Source organism: Ambystoma mexicanum, chromosome 5q, assembly GCF_040938575.1.
Source record: "Ambystoma mexicanum isolate Mex_15411 chromosome 5q, UKY_AmexF1_1, whole genome shotgun sequence".
NCBI lineage: Eukaryota > Metazoa > Chordata > Amphibia > Caudata > Ambystomatidae > Ambystoma > Ambystoma mexicanum.
In genome coordinates this window covers 159,254,901-159,274,243 of record NC_090933.1, presented here as the reverse complement: position 1 = coordinate 159,274,243, position 19,343 = coordinate 159,254,901, and the positions used below count along the sequence as shown (strand labels likewise).

At 42.9% G+C, this 19,343-nt stretch overlaps 1 protein-coding gene across 1 annotated transcript in view; it reads right to left on the bottom strand.

Moving 5' to 3' along the window:
- Window positions 1-19,343, bottom strand: part of ARHGAP28 (Rho GTPase activating protein 28) — a 1,312,783-nt gene that overhangs the window by 1,040,412 nt on the left and 253,028 nt on the right. The window lies entirely within an intron of this gene.

The following is a 19,343-nucleotide window of genomic DNA, read 5'->3' as shown; positions in this document are numbered from 1 at the left end:
TTCTGGCTGTGTCTGTTTCATATGTGTGATTGGAATAATTGCTGCTTTAATAGCAGTATGGAACAGAGCAGGTGATTTAGCCACTACTCATCCCTGTTCTCCTTCAGAGCAGTAGCCATTTTGTCACAGTCTCTCTCTCTCTCTCTCTCTCTCTCACACACACACACACACACACACACACACACACACACACAGACACACCAATTAATCCACCCACACAGGCATCCACATAAAATTCCCTCATAGGTTGTCACAGATCAATTAGCAAACAAAATGCTCACTAATTAAAAAGGTCAAATCTATTGTGTTTAGCACTGCTTGGCTGCTGTCATTTACTACAATCCTCTTTAAGAGGAAGTGTGACGTTTGAATGCAAACCGCTTGATTCTGAAGGGAAATGCTCTTGGCTTAGCTAAACTGGGGCTGATTTTATAAGCACATTTTATTCATAAAAGGAGTGGATTGGAAAACTAATATTAAACATATAGACATTGTATGATTCTATTTTGCATGTGTCATACATGTCTGAATGTTGGTGTTTATTGCTCTTATATTCCCTAATTAACTATGTGTTTCACGCGTGACCTCCTAATCTAATAAACCCCCAGCAGCAATTTGTTGCATTAGTGTGGTTGAGTGAGTCCTCCAGATTTATCAAAAATGACTTGTTCAATCACAATAATGCAACTATCATTGTCAATGCCAACCGTATTGGCTTTTGTGAACGCTTGGGATAGGCATTTTCCAGGCACTGTCCTAAGGGTGCTACCTTGCCATAAAATGACGCTGGCCCTACCCAGAGGGTCTCCGAACGCCATATAAGGTTCAAAGTTTAAAAAGGTGTGAGGTGAAACAGAAGTTACAAAATGTTTTCAGAATAGGATCGAAAGATTAGGTTAGACATGTGGTAGCATGGGAGATGGATGGGGGGAGTTAGGTGTGGGGAAACAGCCATGTTATGAGGCTTTACCTGAAAGTGGTATTGGGGGGTGCAGTGTAGATGTGAAGAGGTAGGGTGTTCCGTTGCATTGGTGCCCAGTGGGTACATGCTTGCTTTTATGTGCATCTTAGATGGCAGAATGGAATGTGTAGGAGGTGCTGGCTTGCTTATCTGGTGTTTGTGTGGGTGATGGGTTTGAGTTTGTTGTGAAGGGGAGGATGGGGTTTTGTGGTGATGGCTTCAAAAACAATGCAGATTCCTGTGACGACTATTCTTTGATGCATGGTGAACCAGTAGAGCTGAACACTGGACGCAAGCTGGGGTGATGTGTGAATGTTTTGGTAGGTGAAGGTTGCATCTGGCTGCTGTGTTTTGTATCGCTTGCAGGGGGGAAAGGGTGCTGCTGAGGAGTGCAGTGACGAGAGCATTGTCTTAGTCCAGCTTGGAGAGTACCAGTGCTTGGCCTGAAGTGCAAAAGTCACCTAGAGAACAGATGTGTCTGATCTCTAGTAGGGGTTGTAGTTGTAGATTGCATGTTTTATTGACAGCAGCTATGTGTTGTGTGAAGGAAAGGTGGGAGTTGATGGTAAGGACAAGAGATGTGACAGCTGCGTAGATGGATATATGTGAGTTATTTGATCCAGGCGGTGAGTCTGGGTTTGTGCCTGGGCAGCAGATGAGGTTTTCCATTTTGGAAGGGTTGCGCTTGAGGAAGTGGGTGGCCATCCAGGTGGTGATGGTGGAGAGACAGCTATTGAGGATGTGGAGTTGTTTGTCATCTGTGTATTGGTGGAAATGGATGTTGTGTTTGCTATGGGTCTGTCCAAGGAAATTCAACATATAGGTTGAAGAAGAGTGGAGGCAGGGAGAAGCCTTGCGGGACCCCATACTTGGCCGTGGCAGGGTCGGATTGCAAAGGGGCTTCGAGACGAAGTGTGTCATGTCAGTCAGAAAGGAGGTAAACCAGTCGAGGACTGTGCCTGAGAGTTTCATCCTGTGACATAGGATGTTGAGCAGAAAGGTATGGTTGATGGTGTTGAAGGCGGTCAAGGAGCACGAGAAGTGCTTTATCAATCCTTTATCAGTGAGGTTGGAGAGCTCGTCAGAGATGTGAAGTGTAGCAGCCTCACTGCTGTGTCCAGGTTTAAAGCAATATTGGAAGAGGTTGAGTAGGTTATTTTCAGTGATTTGTTGTTGTTGCAGTTGCATAGTGACAAAGTGTTCCATGATTCTGGCGAGGTATGGCAGGATAGAGAAGGGGCGAACATTTTCAGGGAGTGTAGGGTTGAGGGATTTTTTTGTGGAGGGGTGAAATTTGTCTAGCTTTGAGAGCTGAGGGGATAGTACCATGTGAGAGCCAGGTGTTGATGGTATTGAACCTGTGGGGAACAAGGGTGGTGATGCAATTGAATTCAGCTTGAGGTGGGCATGCATCATCCAGGAAGTGTGCAGATTTTGTTTTGGTAGTAAGAATGATGAGGGTGTCTGTGTCGATCGAGTGGAAGGTGTCTCATGTGTTGGAAAGTTTGGGAGCAGGGGGTGGGTGTGGGTGAACAAAGGGGAGGGCTTGGCTGATGTTGTGTGCTTTGTAGTTGAAGTAGTCCATGAGGGAGTTTCATATGGTAGTGGATGGGGTTGTGGATGGTGGAGTTGTTTGTCATCTGTGTGTTGGTGGAAATGGATGCTGTGTTTGCTAAGGGTCTGCCCAAGGGAATTGTGTGCTCTTCTGGCATTTCACAAGGGACATATAATTTACAGCACCTCATTCATAGGACTGTGTTTACAGTTAAGGTATGAACTGCACATGTGGTGAAAAGCCAGTACTTTCTGAAATATGTCTGGATAAGTTTCAACCCTGTGCAAACCATTTTCTCCATGCTTACTTCTGGTTGTGCAACGTTTGTGGTAGTGTTGGCGCACTGAATGTTGCTAAGAGCCAAGCAGACTATTGCCTTCATTGTATGAAGGCTCTAGGGCAAGCTTGGCGCTACACTACATGAAGTGGCAGTCAGCACGAATGCCTACCACGTTTGCTAAATATCAGAATGAACCAGCAATGAGAAAAGAGCTGCTCTTCTCCACAACACCCGTCTTATTCAGCTTATAGCTCAGAATTGGCCCATGGATCTTCGTTCTGCTCGGAATGATCCTCTCTATGATGACGCCTGATGCCACCTATGTTGCAGGCACAAACTAATGTTCATGCCACAGCTGATGAAAATGTACTTCTCACATAGATATCTATTAGAGGATGGCTATGTTCATACTTTAATTAGAAAAACCACCACATGTTGCCTTTATTCACACTCTCCCGAGTTCCACTGTAAAAGGAAGAGTAAAGGTTTAACACTGTAGCCTAAACTCCTGCCCTAGAACCCTGCATCCCAGCCAAGAAGGCATGACGATTGCTCTGCATAGGGGGCGTAGTGGGGGGGGGGTGGGGGGTCATACACTATGCTGAGAAACCAACCATGTCAGCCCCGAGAGACCGACTGCACAGACATTAGGAATGTGTGCTCATTGGTGCAGTTCACATTTTATTTTTATTTTTTAAAGAAAGAGAACAATTTAGAGAAACACTTTGTCAGGCCGATCTGTACTTGAAAGAAACGGGATACCAGCTTGCATCTCAAGCATAAGATAAAATACTCTATATTTGAAAGCGTATTTTTAACAGTTGCTTTTTTGTGTGAACATATGATAGTAAATACAAGACGTCACTCCACAATGCACATGAGCTCAAGTGTGAACGTCATTCCTAAAAAATGCTAAAGACAATATCATTGCAACATAGGGCTGATTCCCAGTGGGGTTTTTGAGTTCTGGGAGAGAAACAACGAAAATGAATACATTCTGCATTAGGGGCAACTAACAATAGTATTTTGCATGAGGGGATACTAACAAACGCCAACCACTTCATTCGCAAGTGTTGTTGCCCATGTGCTTTGCTGCTAATGCATTACTTGAATTTGTGGTATGCTGGGGTTGTTCCCAGGGCATTCCTCAGAAACAGTCCTGATTAATGTTATGCATCCTTTCTCAAGAACAAGTAACCAATGCAGACCCAGTGTGGTCCCTCCAGCCAACATTTCAGGAAGGACCTGAAGACTCTTCTCTTCAAAGAACATCTCTCCCATCACTCCACTGTACCCATTTCTCCTCTTCTCGAACCCTCCCTTCCCTGCTTCTCCTACACACTGTGGCAACCTCGGCAGCAGAGGCTCTGCCCCCCCATGCCCTGCCTGTAAACCCCTGGGTGTATCCTCTAGTCACACTGCTCGATTTTGTTCCCAGCAGGGTAGATGCTTTATAAATCCCATACATGGATTCCTGAGAAGATCCCTCTCAAAAGCAATGTTGACAAAGATCAAATCTGCTTCTGTGCTAGATCGGCTCTGCCACAGACTAGGTGCAGGGAAATCACAGGGTAGACAGGATCTTCACAGGACCCCACCTCTGCCTTTAAGGTCCATCTCGTGATAGGCGCTCAGTACCCAAATGGGTGGAGGGCTAGTCTCAGCTCTTCGCACAGATGGATGTACATTTCCAGTGCCTGTCTGTGGTTTAAGCACATGCCCGACAAATGATCCAGAACTGCAAGGAACTTCCTTTCCCAAACTGGCCATTTCACTAAAGCGAGAGTCCCAATGAGAATAAGGGCAACTGCATGTAAATCCGTCTGCCAGCAGGCTATGGGAATCAGGCCTTTAAACTACGGTCCACGTTGCACGGCTGCAACCATTTTTCTTGAGCAGTCCTTGATATATTAAATAGGTTTTCTAGACAGACAAGGGAAAACAACATTAACTAAACATTAAACATTAACCGGCATTACACTCAACACTTTAAAATACATGGTCAGCACGGATTATCATGAATTAAACGAATCAGAAATGTCTGAAGGAGAAAAAAACGAATGTTATTTTACCGAACATGACGTTCAGTTTTTCCTCCCACGCACATTTCTGACAACCGGCTCCCACCCACCCCCTTAGTTACCCCTTGGCGGCACACTTCGCTGTGTGCCGCTGACTCCCTGTGCCACTGCAACGCCTGTTCCCTCCACTTCCGTGATCAGGAACCGTCACTGCAGGGTCCTCTTTATTTTTTTAATTCTTTTTACATCTTTATTTTTTGGGAAGCGGGGGACACCCCGGCAACCTCCAAAGCCATTAAAGTGAACAAGGGTGCAGAGACACCCCTTGAGCCCCCGCTTCCCTTGTTCACTGTAATGGCTCCGAATGGGAGACTAAAATGTTCGACTACGAAATTTCTGTATAGTCAAAATTCAATCAAATCTCCCATTCATTTAAATGAATTCAAACAATTATACCGATTCCGGTCATCATTTCTTTCTGTTCTTTTCTGAGTGCCAAAGTCTCCCCAGAAGAGAGAGAAGAGGATGAGGTGCCACTGGTAGCCGCAGCTACCCCCATGCATGGGAAAGAGGATATTTGAAAAAAATGGTATTCGCCATTGTCTTGCTTGGCAATTTCTGATGATATCTCCAGTGGCTTTATATGGTTCCCTGGGCTATGTCTATTCCTCTTCTCCTTTTTTGTTCTCTGCTTCCTCCTTGCACACAGTACAAGTATACGCTCTGTCACTTCTAGTGGCTGGATGGGCAAGCTGAGATTTTTCAGTCAGAGGTCTGGCAGGTTGTGGTCACACCTAGTGGACAATCAGGCTTCCATCCATCAGTGGTGTGCCATTGCATCATGTCACAACTCACTGCAAATGTTGGTGCTTCTTTAGAGATCTATAAAGTGGCCTATGAGGTCAAGGGCTCTTCCCCAGCAGCATAATGCTTTGGCCCTTTTTCCTGATCAGTGGCAGGCTTGGATAATTTCCCTCACTGAAAATATGCAGACAAACACAGGTGGAAGTTAGATTTGCAGGACGCTATGTACCAGCTCCTGGTTCCTTCGTCATAGCTCCTGATCATTGGTAAATGCTGGATACCGAGTACCTGCTTTTAGCTGCTGCTCATCTAATCTTAATTTCAAGCCCTGCAGCATTACTATCTGTATGGGATGATCAAAAAAACAACGCAGACTCCAACATCACATTAGCACTACTACTAGATCTATCAGCAGCCTTCCGCACAGTCCACCACAAAACACCCATCAAAAGACTCGAAGAAATAGGAATCGGCAACACAGCATTACTATGGTTCAAATCCTTCCTAGCAAAAAGAACAGAAACAAAGTGGTTAAACTCCTTCAACTCAGTACCTTGCACAACAACCTACAGAATTCCACAAGACTCATCACTCATACCACTGCTCTTCAACAGCTACATGATTCCTCTCATCAACCTCATCAAAAGGCATGGTCTCACTTGCTACAACTATGCAGACGACACTGTCATGACCCTTACCCCTGGCCTTCACTAGCAAGTCAACCTTCCAGTTAGGGCCAGGTCAAAGGCCTTAAAACCTCATCCAAGACTCTCTTGGAGTCATTCCTGGCGCCAGGCTCATAACCATCATGAAGACCAACATTAGAGTGGGACTATTTACTTGGGACTATTTAACTTGGGGGGGTTCAGCCAACATGGAGGCACACACATAGCTCAGTTACAAGGAACTGAGCTATGCGCTCTAGTCTTTTGGGTGTGGCAGGCCTGGGACTACTTTACCTGGACTACTTTGGGTGTGGCAGGCCTGGGACTATTTTACCTGAACTACTTTACCTGAGACTATTTAAACCGCACCCAAACAGCAGAACATGCTTCGCGTTATTCTGCTGTGGGCAGCATAACGCTCACCTTGTCCAGTTCTTTGATGCCATCTTACCTGAAACCAAGGACCTGCAGAGAGAGAAAGAACACTAAGAAACTTACCTGGAACAGTATCCTGTCTTCAATCCATCGCCGACATCAGTTCCACTCACCTGAAGGTACGAACTCCATCATCCGGCACCGCATGCATCCTGGAATACCATAACCTGGAAAGAGGAGAAAGAAAGACAGGATTTGTAGCGTTTACTCACGTTTCCTCCTGATCGAAGAAAGCCACACAATTCTTACCTGGGTAGTCATCTCTTGGTCAGTATCATCGCTGAAACATTACGGCACTCGGCGAGGAACATCGCGACCTGCAAGGAGAGAGAAGACACAGGTTAGCAATATAAAAAGCGAAACAGCGCTGCGCATCTTGCATTACTCACCAGACAGCATCGCGCACACCGCGCTTTCGCCTACCGGCCCATGCTAATCTTCAAACTGCATGACAACACCAAAATACCTTTCCATACCTAAAAGGGAAGAAGCAGGACATTATTATTCAAACTAAGAGGAACATAAGAACTGCATATAAAGACTGTAAAGCAGCAAACCTACAGAGTCACAGCAGACCTGGATTCCCACAGGGGGGCTTGCACCAGTGAAGTAACTTGGTCGGTGCTCACCCCCCACATCTACGCACCCCCAACGAGGAGCAGCACAGAGAATCCACCTTTTACAATATTAAGGTGAGGAGACGGCCCGAGGGGGAGGAAGGAGTTGAGGCCAAGGGAGGTGGGAAAAACATAAAGACAATCTGGTATTTAATCCAGCTCTCCTATATTGCAGACCCATCTTTAACCAGAGGCCTTACCAAGGGACAGAGAGCGGGTCTGAGAGTGCAAATCATCCAACCAGGGCTGGGTGGCGTCCCCGTGGATACCAGGTGAGCGTAGCAGACACACAAATCATCTACAAAATCAACTCTAGTGGAGAGCAAGACCGAACCCTTATCAACTGCCTCACAGAAATAAACCATTGGATGAGTACCAGCAGGCTTAAACTTTTATACTGAAAATAAAGCTGAAGGCTCATTTTGCAGACTCTACATTTGACAACCCACCAACAAACACAGATTTTCTTGAATTAAGACAATAAAGTACTTACACACCACCAGTTCCACACAGAACCATTGATGTATTTCAAGAAGCAGTGTTAAAAGATCTCAGAAAGGTTTCCTTTAAGGTTGCCAAATACAAGAATCTAGTAAGATATGACACTCGTCCGGACGTTATACGAGGATGGCGACATCACGATTCGCTCAGCTGACAAAGGGGGAGCGCTTGTAATAATGAACACGCTAGATTATCAAGAAGAATGTCACAGACAATTAAGCGATTTAAGAACATACAAGGCTCTACCAGGGGACCCGAAGCAAGAGGTCAAAAGGACCATTGAAATCATGTTGACAATGGCAGAAGAAAATGATTGGATCACAAACAAAACCAGGGCATTTTTGACAACTCAATACCCGAGGGTTCCCCACTTCTATCTACTACCCAAAATTAATAAGACTTTACACAAACCACCATGGAGACCTATTGTGGCAGCGACCAATGGACTGCTACAACCTTTGGGAATTTACATACATAAGATCCTACATCCGATGATCCAAAAATGTCCCTCCTGAATCAAAGCTACAACTGACTTTCTCAAAAGACTACATGGTACTGCAATAGAACAACAAGATATCTTGGTCACCATTGATGTATACAGTCTGTATACATCAATACCACATGACCTAGGCCAGCAAGCAGTCAATTGGATTCTGCTGAGAGAAGAAAATGTTGGGGGCTTCCAAAGAATTCATTATGATCATGCTTGATATGATTGCTCAAAATTCATACTTTAAATTCGGAAATACTTTTTACCAACAAATCAGTGGCACTGCAATGGGGGCCACAATGGCCCCAGCATACACCAATGCATTTATGCTCAAGTATGAGGAAGAACATATCTTACACCATCCAGTATGGCACAAATCCAGGAAACATTGGGGTCGTTATAATGGCAATATTTTACTTATTTGGAAGGATACACTAGAGAATTTGACTCTTTTCTCGACTTACCTCAATTCTATTGATACAAGAATACAATTCACCTCAGAAATTGTTAACACAGGGCTACATTTCTTGGATGTACAGATAACAACAAAAGTCCCGAACTTTGAAACAAACAGTTACCATAAACCAACCATTCGCAACAACCTTTTCCATAGACTGAGCTTTCATCCCCCTTCAACATTAAGGAGCTTACCATACAGTCAAGGATCAGAGTAAAAAGGATCATCAATACCACTGACAATTTGGAAACTGAATCAACCAAAATGCTTGCTTATTTTCAAACAAGAAGATACAATGAGTCAGAATTGGCTGAAGCAAGATCTAAGGTAAATCTGATAGAACATAGCAGCCTATTAACACGAAAAAGACAAAACATCGAGATGGACGCACCTCTGGTATTTGTAAGTTAGTACAGTAGCTAATCCAATAAAATCAAAAGAGCAGTATTGAAGCATTGGCCATTGCTTTCATGCAACACTAAATTACAGAATAATTTCGCTACCAAACCAACTTTTGCATTCAAAAGGAGCCAGAACCTGAAAGATCTGCTTGGAAACACTCAACCAGACCGCAAAAAGAAAAAACTAAGTAAACATCAAGCACATATACTTGCCTTGCATGCAAAAACTGCAACAATGTAATCAAGGGGAACATTATTATGCATTCTAAAACCGGAGAGAAAGTTAAATTGAAGGACTATGTGTGGGATGGATTGTTCCACTCTGCTATGCTATGAAAGTATGTTGCAAGGAACTGCAACAATGGCGGCAAAACTCTTGTGCATGCCAAAAACCTACAAAAACCACGTTCTGCAACACACAAAAAGATGGATGCACAACCTGCCACCCATGGTGCCTGTGTGGTGGAAAAGAGCACACCCTGCAGAAAATGGTCCAGTGGACTCCATGACAAGCAAACAAAGTATAGAGGGAGAAGCAGCGCTTTGCAAATGAAACTCCAAAAGGTGCCTATAAATGGCATTTGCTTTGTTGCTAAAAACTCCAAAATGCCTATAACACAACACTTCTCAACATTCTAAATCTTGCTTGGCGCTAAAATTCATATAATCTAATGAAGCATTGCGAACATACAAAGTCCTAATGTGAAGAGCAAAACATTAATCAGACAAACTGAATTGTCTGTAAACTGACAGCCTCTGTCAAAATCCGGGTGCAGTACTTTGGGCTACCTAAATGACAGCTGTCAGATGAGTTACGGATGAAACTTCAAAGTGATCTAAACTAAAAAGTCTGCCGGGTTAGCAAACATAAAAAGGTTTGTGGCTAAAAAGAATACAGATCTCAGTTGCTTTTTATCCCACAGAGTTAAAGCTTAGAACGAAATGTATTTATGTTTCATGCAACAAATTTGTTTTTTCCTGGATTTTTTATTAAGAATAAATTATCTTGGATGAGCTGCAACCCTTTGGAAGTGGACAAACAAGTTTCTCCCAGGAGGAGGGAAATTCTCTCAGCTGAAACTCACAAGGATATGATAATTGTGGGTTAATCCAGACTTTTGTCTACACAAAGAGAATGAACAATAGCAGGCCCTTCGGCCCTTCAGCCCAGGAAACAGAGGTGTGAGAGGGCCGTAAATTGCTCCTGGAAGGAACTTTGCCAAGGAGGGGGATGCTCCTGGACTCCAGGAGAGAAAAAAGGGACGTACCATTTGCTGTTAAGAATGAACAACGAACAATTTTTAAAGACTCATAACTGGTGAAAAATATACCAAGGACATATCTGTTAGTCTAATGTTTGGCTGCACGTTTTAAGAGGCGGCAGAACCGTGTAACCTGTTCTGGACAGTAATGGCAATATATGTGGTAATACGTGAAATGTATTAATCCTAGAATTGGGTAAAGTTACACACACATCCCTATGTTAAACACACACATTTTTGGAAATATGCATAAAGTGTGGAAATTGTGTTCATAGCGAAAAGGACAACATTCTGTAAAAAGTTGAAACAAGATCCCACAGTTGTGGGATTTTGAGGAACAGATGCAAACTAAAATATGGAATCTTTGTGTGTGATTTGTATAGAAGTGACCAATGTAGAAATGTGCATTTAATATAAAATTCGATTTTGGTACTAGTAGCTAAGGGGAGGTTTCTAAGAATTGTAAAACAAACCATAAAAGGTGACATCATCCGGCCTTGATCCAATCACTCAAATGCAAGGCGTAGATGAGGTTTTGATCCAATCCCAGCTCACAGGGCAAGCTCAGATCAGCCGACCCATACACCCACTTTGTGATGTCATTTGAAAGGATAAATAGAGACAGCTGACAACACATAGGGACTCACTGATTCACCCACTTTCCTGATTCTGGCAAAGCACTCTGATCCAGCATTCTACATCCAGCCTTAACATCCTTCCAGATCCAAATGCCAAGACTCGTGCCAGCAGTAGATAACTATTGATTTCAGCAAGGTCCACATTCTCAAACTTATTCTCACCACCCAGTGAAGCACAGTGGGTGTGGAAAAGCCTTTTGAACTAGTATCCTGAAATTCTCTGGCTTGCTACCACTAGGCTTGCCTGAGGAACTCGCAATCCAGCTGATTGAACTACCCACAACCAAGAAGGGAAATCCTGTGCAAAACCGGTGACCGGCCTAGCTGATCCAGTCCCACGCCTGATGTGCTATCCTTCCTAGACCAGACCCAATCCAGGACCAGAACTGGCGGTCCAATTTCATAACTTATTTTGTAAGTATTAATAGGAAGAAAAGTGACCCATAGTGTATTTGCATTGTCTTATCCCAATCTCAACCCATCCTATCTGTAAATTCAGAATCATAGTATTTGCAGACCCTTTCTTGCGCTGATTTTCTCTCATTTGTTTTATAAAATCATAAGTCATTAGTGATTTTGAGTAACTCAAGTAAATTCCAAAAAGAAGTTGGACATCCACCACGTGAAGGGTTACGCCGGCCACGTAACTGTGGAGATTCATATGTGGTATCCTCTTTTTCCTAGTCATAATATAGTGTAATCAAACCCATCTTTCATTTCAAAGTGCATTTCTGTTTTCCATTCTCCCGCCTATTTTGCAAAAACGACTCTTACTAAAACATCTATAACTCCCTCAGTTTTTATGATAAAAACAAAATTTCAATTCCTATTTGTGCGATTCTCCCTTTATAGCGAATATCGCGCAAGGAAATGTTTCCCGCAAATTGAAATTCTGAAAGGCTTTACACGTGTGAAATAGCTTTAAAGTGTTTCTGACTTGGACTCTGATATTTCCACTGTTTTCTTTTGACTAAACCATTGCTTGTGATTGTGTGCAACTGTTCAAAGCAGCTCACATAGGATGTATAACAATTTAAGTATTTTTGACCACATTTGGTGTTTTTGCTCAGTCAATTCCAAAGACAATTTCAAAGCCATACTGACATCTGAAAAGTCAATTCTGTTTTTCTCTTGTGTTTGAAAGGGGAAGGGGGACTGATATTCTGTTTGATTTGTGCTATTCCTGAATACCTGCTCTCTCCGCCCATCTCTTTACATTTCCTATTGGTGGGTTGAGGGGTGTTGCAGGATGAACCTCTAACCATAGTGCCATCTGTTCTAAACCAATTCAAAAGTATTATTTTCTGTGCTGCATTTGTTTTTATGCTCATTCCTTGATTCCCAGTGTATTAAAGATACTACTATTCAGTGTTCTGTCACCCCATTGGTGATTGTTGTTTACTTATTAAAATATATTGTGATTTGAAATCTAAATACATAAATAAATATTTACCTTTGCAAACTAGCCTGATTCCTGGTTCAGTGTGACCAGGGGTGCGGGGGGAGGCTCCAGGAGAAGGGTGTGATACGAGTGGTATATCGTTCAGAATATTGAACTTATAGACAAAATAAGTAAGGGTTTCAATTGCGCACTACATGCTGGGCGGGACTTGGGTGTGTGCCGGATTAAAAGCACTTACATATGCAACATGTGAATCTCCAAATGTAATTTTCGCCATGAAGTGCCCGTGCGGTATGACATATGTAGGACAAACTGGTCGGAAAGCTTGCATCAGTTGGAACGAGCATAAGTCAAACATAAGGACCAATAACCGTCAATCACCAATTGCAAGACATTTTCACGACTACAAACATCAGCTAGCGCAGATACGGTTTCAAATATTGGAAGTAATCAGGACAAACGATCTATACATGAACCTGACAAAAAGACATGAACAGAGAGCGGCTTTCTGGATTGACAGACTCAAGACTGTTGCTCCATCGGGCCTCAATGAAGAACTTGATTTACATTGTTTTTTTATAATCAATGATTAGTACTTGATGAATCTCAGCTACAACACCATGCCATAGGGTACAGCGTGCCAAATTAGCAATACCGTATGTATGAAGAAACAGCTTCACTAGCCTACAAAGATATGCAGAATCCAAATATCCAACAGGTTGTCAGAAAATATGAATAGTAGCATTATTGTAGTGTTAAATAGATCAGGATATGTAGAGTTTAAACAACTAGTACCTAATACGCTTATCTAGAGTGCTCATTATGTGCAGAGTATGTACAATAGAATGGAAGAACAACAATCAGTTTACTTGTATTTATGGTACCAATAGCACAATGTAAGGAGCTTTTTTAATTTTCAACATTCACCCTCTAGTGTCACAATGTCCCAGTTTATTCATGAGATTTTGAGTGCTTTAATCGACAACCCATACCGGTTTGCATAATAGTTCAATTCCTGTGTTTACAAGGTGATTCGGTGCAGATTTATGCACGTCTAAATACAATAGATGAGTATTCTCAGCTATACATGAACCAGACTCACCACATTGAAATTGGTTCAGCTACATTCCCATAAACTCACTGAATACATTTTAGTGAATGGACACATACTCACCTAAACATTTTAGGAGAGTAATTTTTGGCTTTTTTAAATAAACCGACACACGTGTTATTTTCGAGAATCAAAATCCATATATCGAGTAGAATATGATGCTTTGGGCAATGGTACAATAAACATTCATAGCTTCATAAATTTCACAAAGGCATCCAAGTAGCTGATTTGCTAGCACTTATCTGCAATATCCTTCATTTCGAGTTCACTACAATTCCCAACACCATTAGCTATGAAGCTCCGACGTCATCGTGCTGGGACGCGATGACGCGTAAGTACATATTATGGATGAGGGTCCCAGCGTCCTGTCATCAAGTGCAACACCCGTTGCTGGAGATGCAGTGACGCAGCTGGACCCTCTCCATATACATAGTGGGATTGGAACATAAGGTAAGAATTTGTGTTTGGTTTTGTAGTGCATAAACATTTAAAGCTTTTCAGCTTTTAATATCCCTTACTTGAGCCTTTCCTTGACAGAGGACTCCATACTCGCATCCGCAATTTGAGAACGCACTATTTACAGCTGTGGCTAACATTTTTCACATCATTGAAGTGACTCGAGCGCTCATGCAGGTAAGCGCTTGCAAACACGGCAGATATAGCACAGTTAATGCATCTCTACACAGACAGCATACACTATGAAGTTGAACAACTCTAAATCAAGCAAGGGTTTAGAATATGACGTTTCTCTATATTAGGAGCTAATCGAAGAGCTTAAGAGTACAGTCTTGTAACCAAAAGCCCTAATTCTTCTTAACACACACGCGGCAGCCTGCTGGATTTGAAACTATAACAGCAAGCAACTTAATTACCATACAGCAGAAAAATGACAATGTTTGTACATAATGAAATTGTGATGCATGCACAGTCTGATGACCACCACAAATGAAAAAATGTGTTCTGCTTGCAGTGTTTGGGTCACACACAAGAACAACCATACAGGAGTGTCTGTCCAGGTAGCCAACATTGTGTCTACAGGAGAGTTGACTTAGTGTATTGGAAGAGTGCATATGATTATTTGAGAGGTATGTTTAGTTGATGGTTTTTGCAAAATGTTGATTTCAATTAATTGATGTAACATAATATTGCGAATATGGAGAATAGAGATGGCAATAACCTCATTTTTCTGTTAATGTGTTTTAGAGACCACCCTGAAGATGGACAAAATGTCCAAAATGCATCGGTTCAGGCCTCTGCTAACAAACTTTGAATACAACTATTTTTGCACAAATCTGAAGTTGAAATTAATATGAGGCTTATCATTTCCTCAATTTGATCAGGTTGTCTCTTGAGCGTGATCACACCTTTTAGCCATTTAAGACTTACTTATTGTAGTGTTTACTGTGCACCAGGCGTCTCCCCGCTCAGTGGATGTTTCACTGAGCAATCCTTGCATGGTCTCACTTGCTACAACTATGCAGACGACACACAAATCATCTACAAAATCAACTGTAGTGAAGAACAAGACCAAACCCTTATCAACTGCCTCACAGAAAATAAACCACTGGATGAGTACCAACAGGCTTAAACTCACTCCGGACAAAACAGAAATCATGATCACGCCCAACAATTCATCGAACCAACACCACATTCCATGGACTAACGAAATTTAAGTTATTTAAGTAACTTAGGGTCTCGCCCGTAGTTACTAGGGGGATTCCAGACGTAGACCCCTTGCTCACTATTCTTAGAGAGGCACAGCTCCACCCTACTGATGAGGTCCAACCAGACTGAAATACATTTCTGTGGTTGCTGTTGGTACTCTTGCTCAAAGGAGAATTTTCTAGCATTTCAGTGCTGGACTGCCTCAGGGCACGACAAAGACTGATATGTTTTGGACAGTTCTCCTCTTTGAAAAATAGTGAGCTAAAGAATCTGGATAAGGCTCTTGTAACTGGGACTAATGTCTGGCAGAGGGACTTCCCAGGGCCCCCCTTGTTTTTTGGATATCACACATGTGTCCACCCTATGAGACCAGTTCAGCTGTGTATTTGTCCCCGGCCAGGCTGACCTTGCTGCTGGTAGCAGGACTGTAGCCTCTGAGAAAGCCAAAATTGAAGTAGACTCACTATCAAGGATCTGTAGACATTTTAGTAATCCTTTATTGGATATCCTGCAAAAGACTTGGGGCTTTGTCTTCTTCTTTTTTCTTGTTGTTCTTGATACCACTATCCCTACTGTCATCTATTACCCCTTGTTCTCTGTCTAGTCATTGGTTCAGCGTCACCATTGGTGGTTAAATATTCTTTATAGTAGTCAAATAACAAGAACAGGGGGAGATTTCTGAGGATTATGGTCATCTTGTAATAGATTTATCATGGAACCGGTAGCTGAATTGGTAAAATATCTAAGTTGGTTGAGCGCTTGCTGCTACAATCTATGTGTGACCTGCAGGTTGCAGGTTTGAATCCCGGGCGAAGGTTATCTCAGCCTTTCATCCTCCCAAAGTCAATAAATGAGTACCAACTTCGTTTGGGATGATTAATGTATGTAAATATGTTCTCTGTACAGCGATTAGGCATAAGCACTATATAAATAAAAAATCATTATCAGGGTCCTTCCATGATCGTTTTCTTCTACTTTACTTTACTTTAATAATTTAAATAGCGCGGCCACTGACCCGGAGGCTTAAGGGCGCTAAACACAAATGACAAGAGACAACCAGCCAATGGCCGTACAATTTCATGATATCAATGATTTTAAAATACAAGAGATAATATTCCATGGACTTTGTTGTGTTGCAAAAAGTCATTAATATCATTCAATATAATAGTGTGCTGTTTTCAGTTTTCACAAAGATTATCATAGTGTCTGACTAGTGACTGAAGGAGCAGGTAAAGAGCAGCCGTATAATTGATCTAACTATTGTCCAGGATAGGGTTCAAATCCATTCTAGGTGAGGGGCTTTTTTTGAAATGTCTTTATTTAATTTTCAACTCATGAATATAGCGAACAATCACCACATCCTTCGTTTAGAACCCATTTGGGAAAAAATAGCACAATCCCTTGCAGGATAAAGTAAAACTCTCCCCCACCCCAACTTGACCCCACCTATCTTGTATCTAGAAAGAACAAAACAAGAGAGAATAAACCCGATATTCTCTATGCGCAGTCCTCATTAACAGTGTTTACATATCTTCCATCACCTCGCAGACCAGCACCCTGGTACATTGTGACTGATCAAGAAATGATGACCATGGTCGCCAGCGGGGAATCCCGCAGGTGCCGCAAAATCCCCACTAAACCAGCAGAACCTCGGTTGTGCACATGTGTATCGCCAATCCTCATCTCCAATAGTATAGGCTAGCATATTTTACCATTTCCATCTTGCTCTATCGGAGTACCCTATACGCCACACCTACACCATACGATACAACTTGGATACATTATTTTGCAGCTGGGTAGCGCCCACAATAACGTATCAGGTGCCTGCGATAGTTGTGGGAATGTGTCCGATACAATGCTCTATGGAAATGGCAGTATCCATGTTTGAGCCCCTGACAACCTTTACCTTTGTTTCACATAGGTTTATAGTGAATATGTCGAATGCAAAAATGTCGGAAAAAAAAAGGTCGAAAAAAAAATTCGAATGTGTTTTTTTTTGTTTTTTTAATGGGGGGGTTCCCCCAACCCCCTGCTTTTTCGTTTATTTACAATTTATTCTACTAGCTAAACCCCAAAAAAACATAAAAATAAAAAAAAAATTGAATTTTTTTTCCTACATTTTTGCATTCGACCAAATGTTTTCGACTTTTTAACTGGATACCTTTCACATATTTGTCACGTATTGTTTACTGTGGGTTTTCTGTATTTTTCATTTTCAATGAATTGCATGACTTTCATTTTCCCAACTGTATTTTTCATCTTGCACTGTATGTGACTGACCTGTATAAGCCCTGCTCGTTGCCCAGACACAGGGAATCCAAAGCCTGGCCAACCCCCCCCAACCCTTGCCCTGAGAACAAAACTTGTTTGCAGGCCAGGTGACACCTGCTACAGCTGTGTTATCTGAAGCCTGAGGAGCTGGCCCTTCCATCTCTTCCTGAGAAACTTCCTCCCCTCCTCCCCAGTCCCTGCCTATGTTTATCCACCTGTGATTTCCCACCCCCTTCCTGTCACCTTCCGTCCTTGGACACCTTCCTCCACTCCCCAGTCCCTGCCTATGGATGCCCACCTGTGATGCCCCACCCCCTTCCTTCTTTGGACACTTTCCTCCACTCGACAGTCCCTGCCTATGTTGGCCCACCTGTGAGTGATGTCCTGCCCCCTTCCTGTCATCTTCCTCCTTGGACCCTGGATGGGGGGTGGGTGGGGAAGGCTCTGAAGTGGGGAAGCGACAGCTGTGAAGAGAGGACCTGTCCCTGCCTATGTTTTCTCACCTGTGATGTCCCACCCCATTCCTGTCACCCTCCTCCTTGAACCCTGGGAATGATGTGTCCATTGGGTGAGGGGGCAGACACACTCTGCAGTGGGGGAGCCACAGGCTTATAAGCATGTGGAAGGAGGCCATGGTGCTCTCTCTTTTTGGTTGCTGGTGGTGGTGTGCGGAAGGGTGGGGGCAGAGAATCTGAGTAGGCCTTTTCAGCAGTTACCATGTCCCTGACATCGCTTATCCAATGCCATTATTCCCCTATTCTTCTCCATCTCCCCCAAACTGCCCTATTTTTCCACCAGCAGGCCTACTGGCCTCTCTGCCCCTTCTCCCCCCTCCTTCTTTCTCTTTCTCTCCCCTTCCCTTTCCTTCCCACTCCTTCTCTCGTCCTCTCTCTCCTTGTTTACTTTCTCTCTTTCTCCTTGTCTTTCTCCTTCTTGCTCTTTATTTCTCTCTCTCTTCCTCTTTCTCTCTCTTGCTCTCTCTCTCTTTGTTTCTCCCATTATCTTTCTCTCTGTCTCTTTCTCCCCGTCTCTCTCTCTCTCTTCCTTTCTCTCTTTCTTTGCCCCTTCACTCAGCCCTTACCCGCTCTAACAAGCCCCCTTTTCTCCACTCTTCCACTATCTCCCCAACAGCTAGTTACAGTTTCTCTCACCCTTGTAGAGGAGGAGCCAAGTACCCCTACTCCAACTGCCCCGCCGCTATTTCCTATAGAGTGGAAACCAGAGTATGAGACATACACGGAACAGTTGAACAGACAAAGACCAGAGCGTGGAGTCTCTGCAGTACCAGTGAGAGTACCTATACCTAAGAAGATTTGGGAGGCAAGGTACCCATTGAGAAAACCGTACCTGCATACAAGACAACATGATGGCCATTTAAATGAGATTCCTGAAGAAGCAGAGAAGATGAATGGCAAAGATGAATAGTGACGTCACACAGAAAGAGATGATGCACACAGAAGAGAGGCAGAGACCAGAGGATGCAGATATTCTATAAAGTATCAAGAAAGTACCAAGGATAAGTGACATCTTGGGATCAAAGGTGAAGAAGCTTATGCCACAGAAACAGATGAAGATAATAAGCTAAGTTTAAACGTGTACAGATGCAAAAAAAAACGCAAGCAGCAAAATAATCTTAAAAGCTTTCTTCAAGCTTTATAGTAAATAAATTGCGGCAAGTGCCAATATATATGGAAGCTTATGAAGGAGTAAAAGATGGATGTTTCCACTATGCACCATGAGAAGTTCTGAACGTTAACAAGAAGTCCTCATTTCAAGGTATCGCAGTTAAAAAAGTTAATTGAATAAC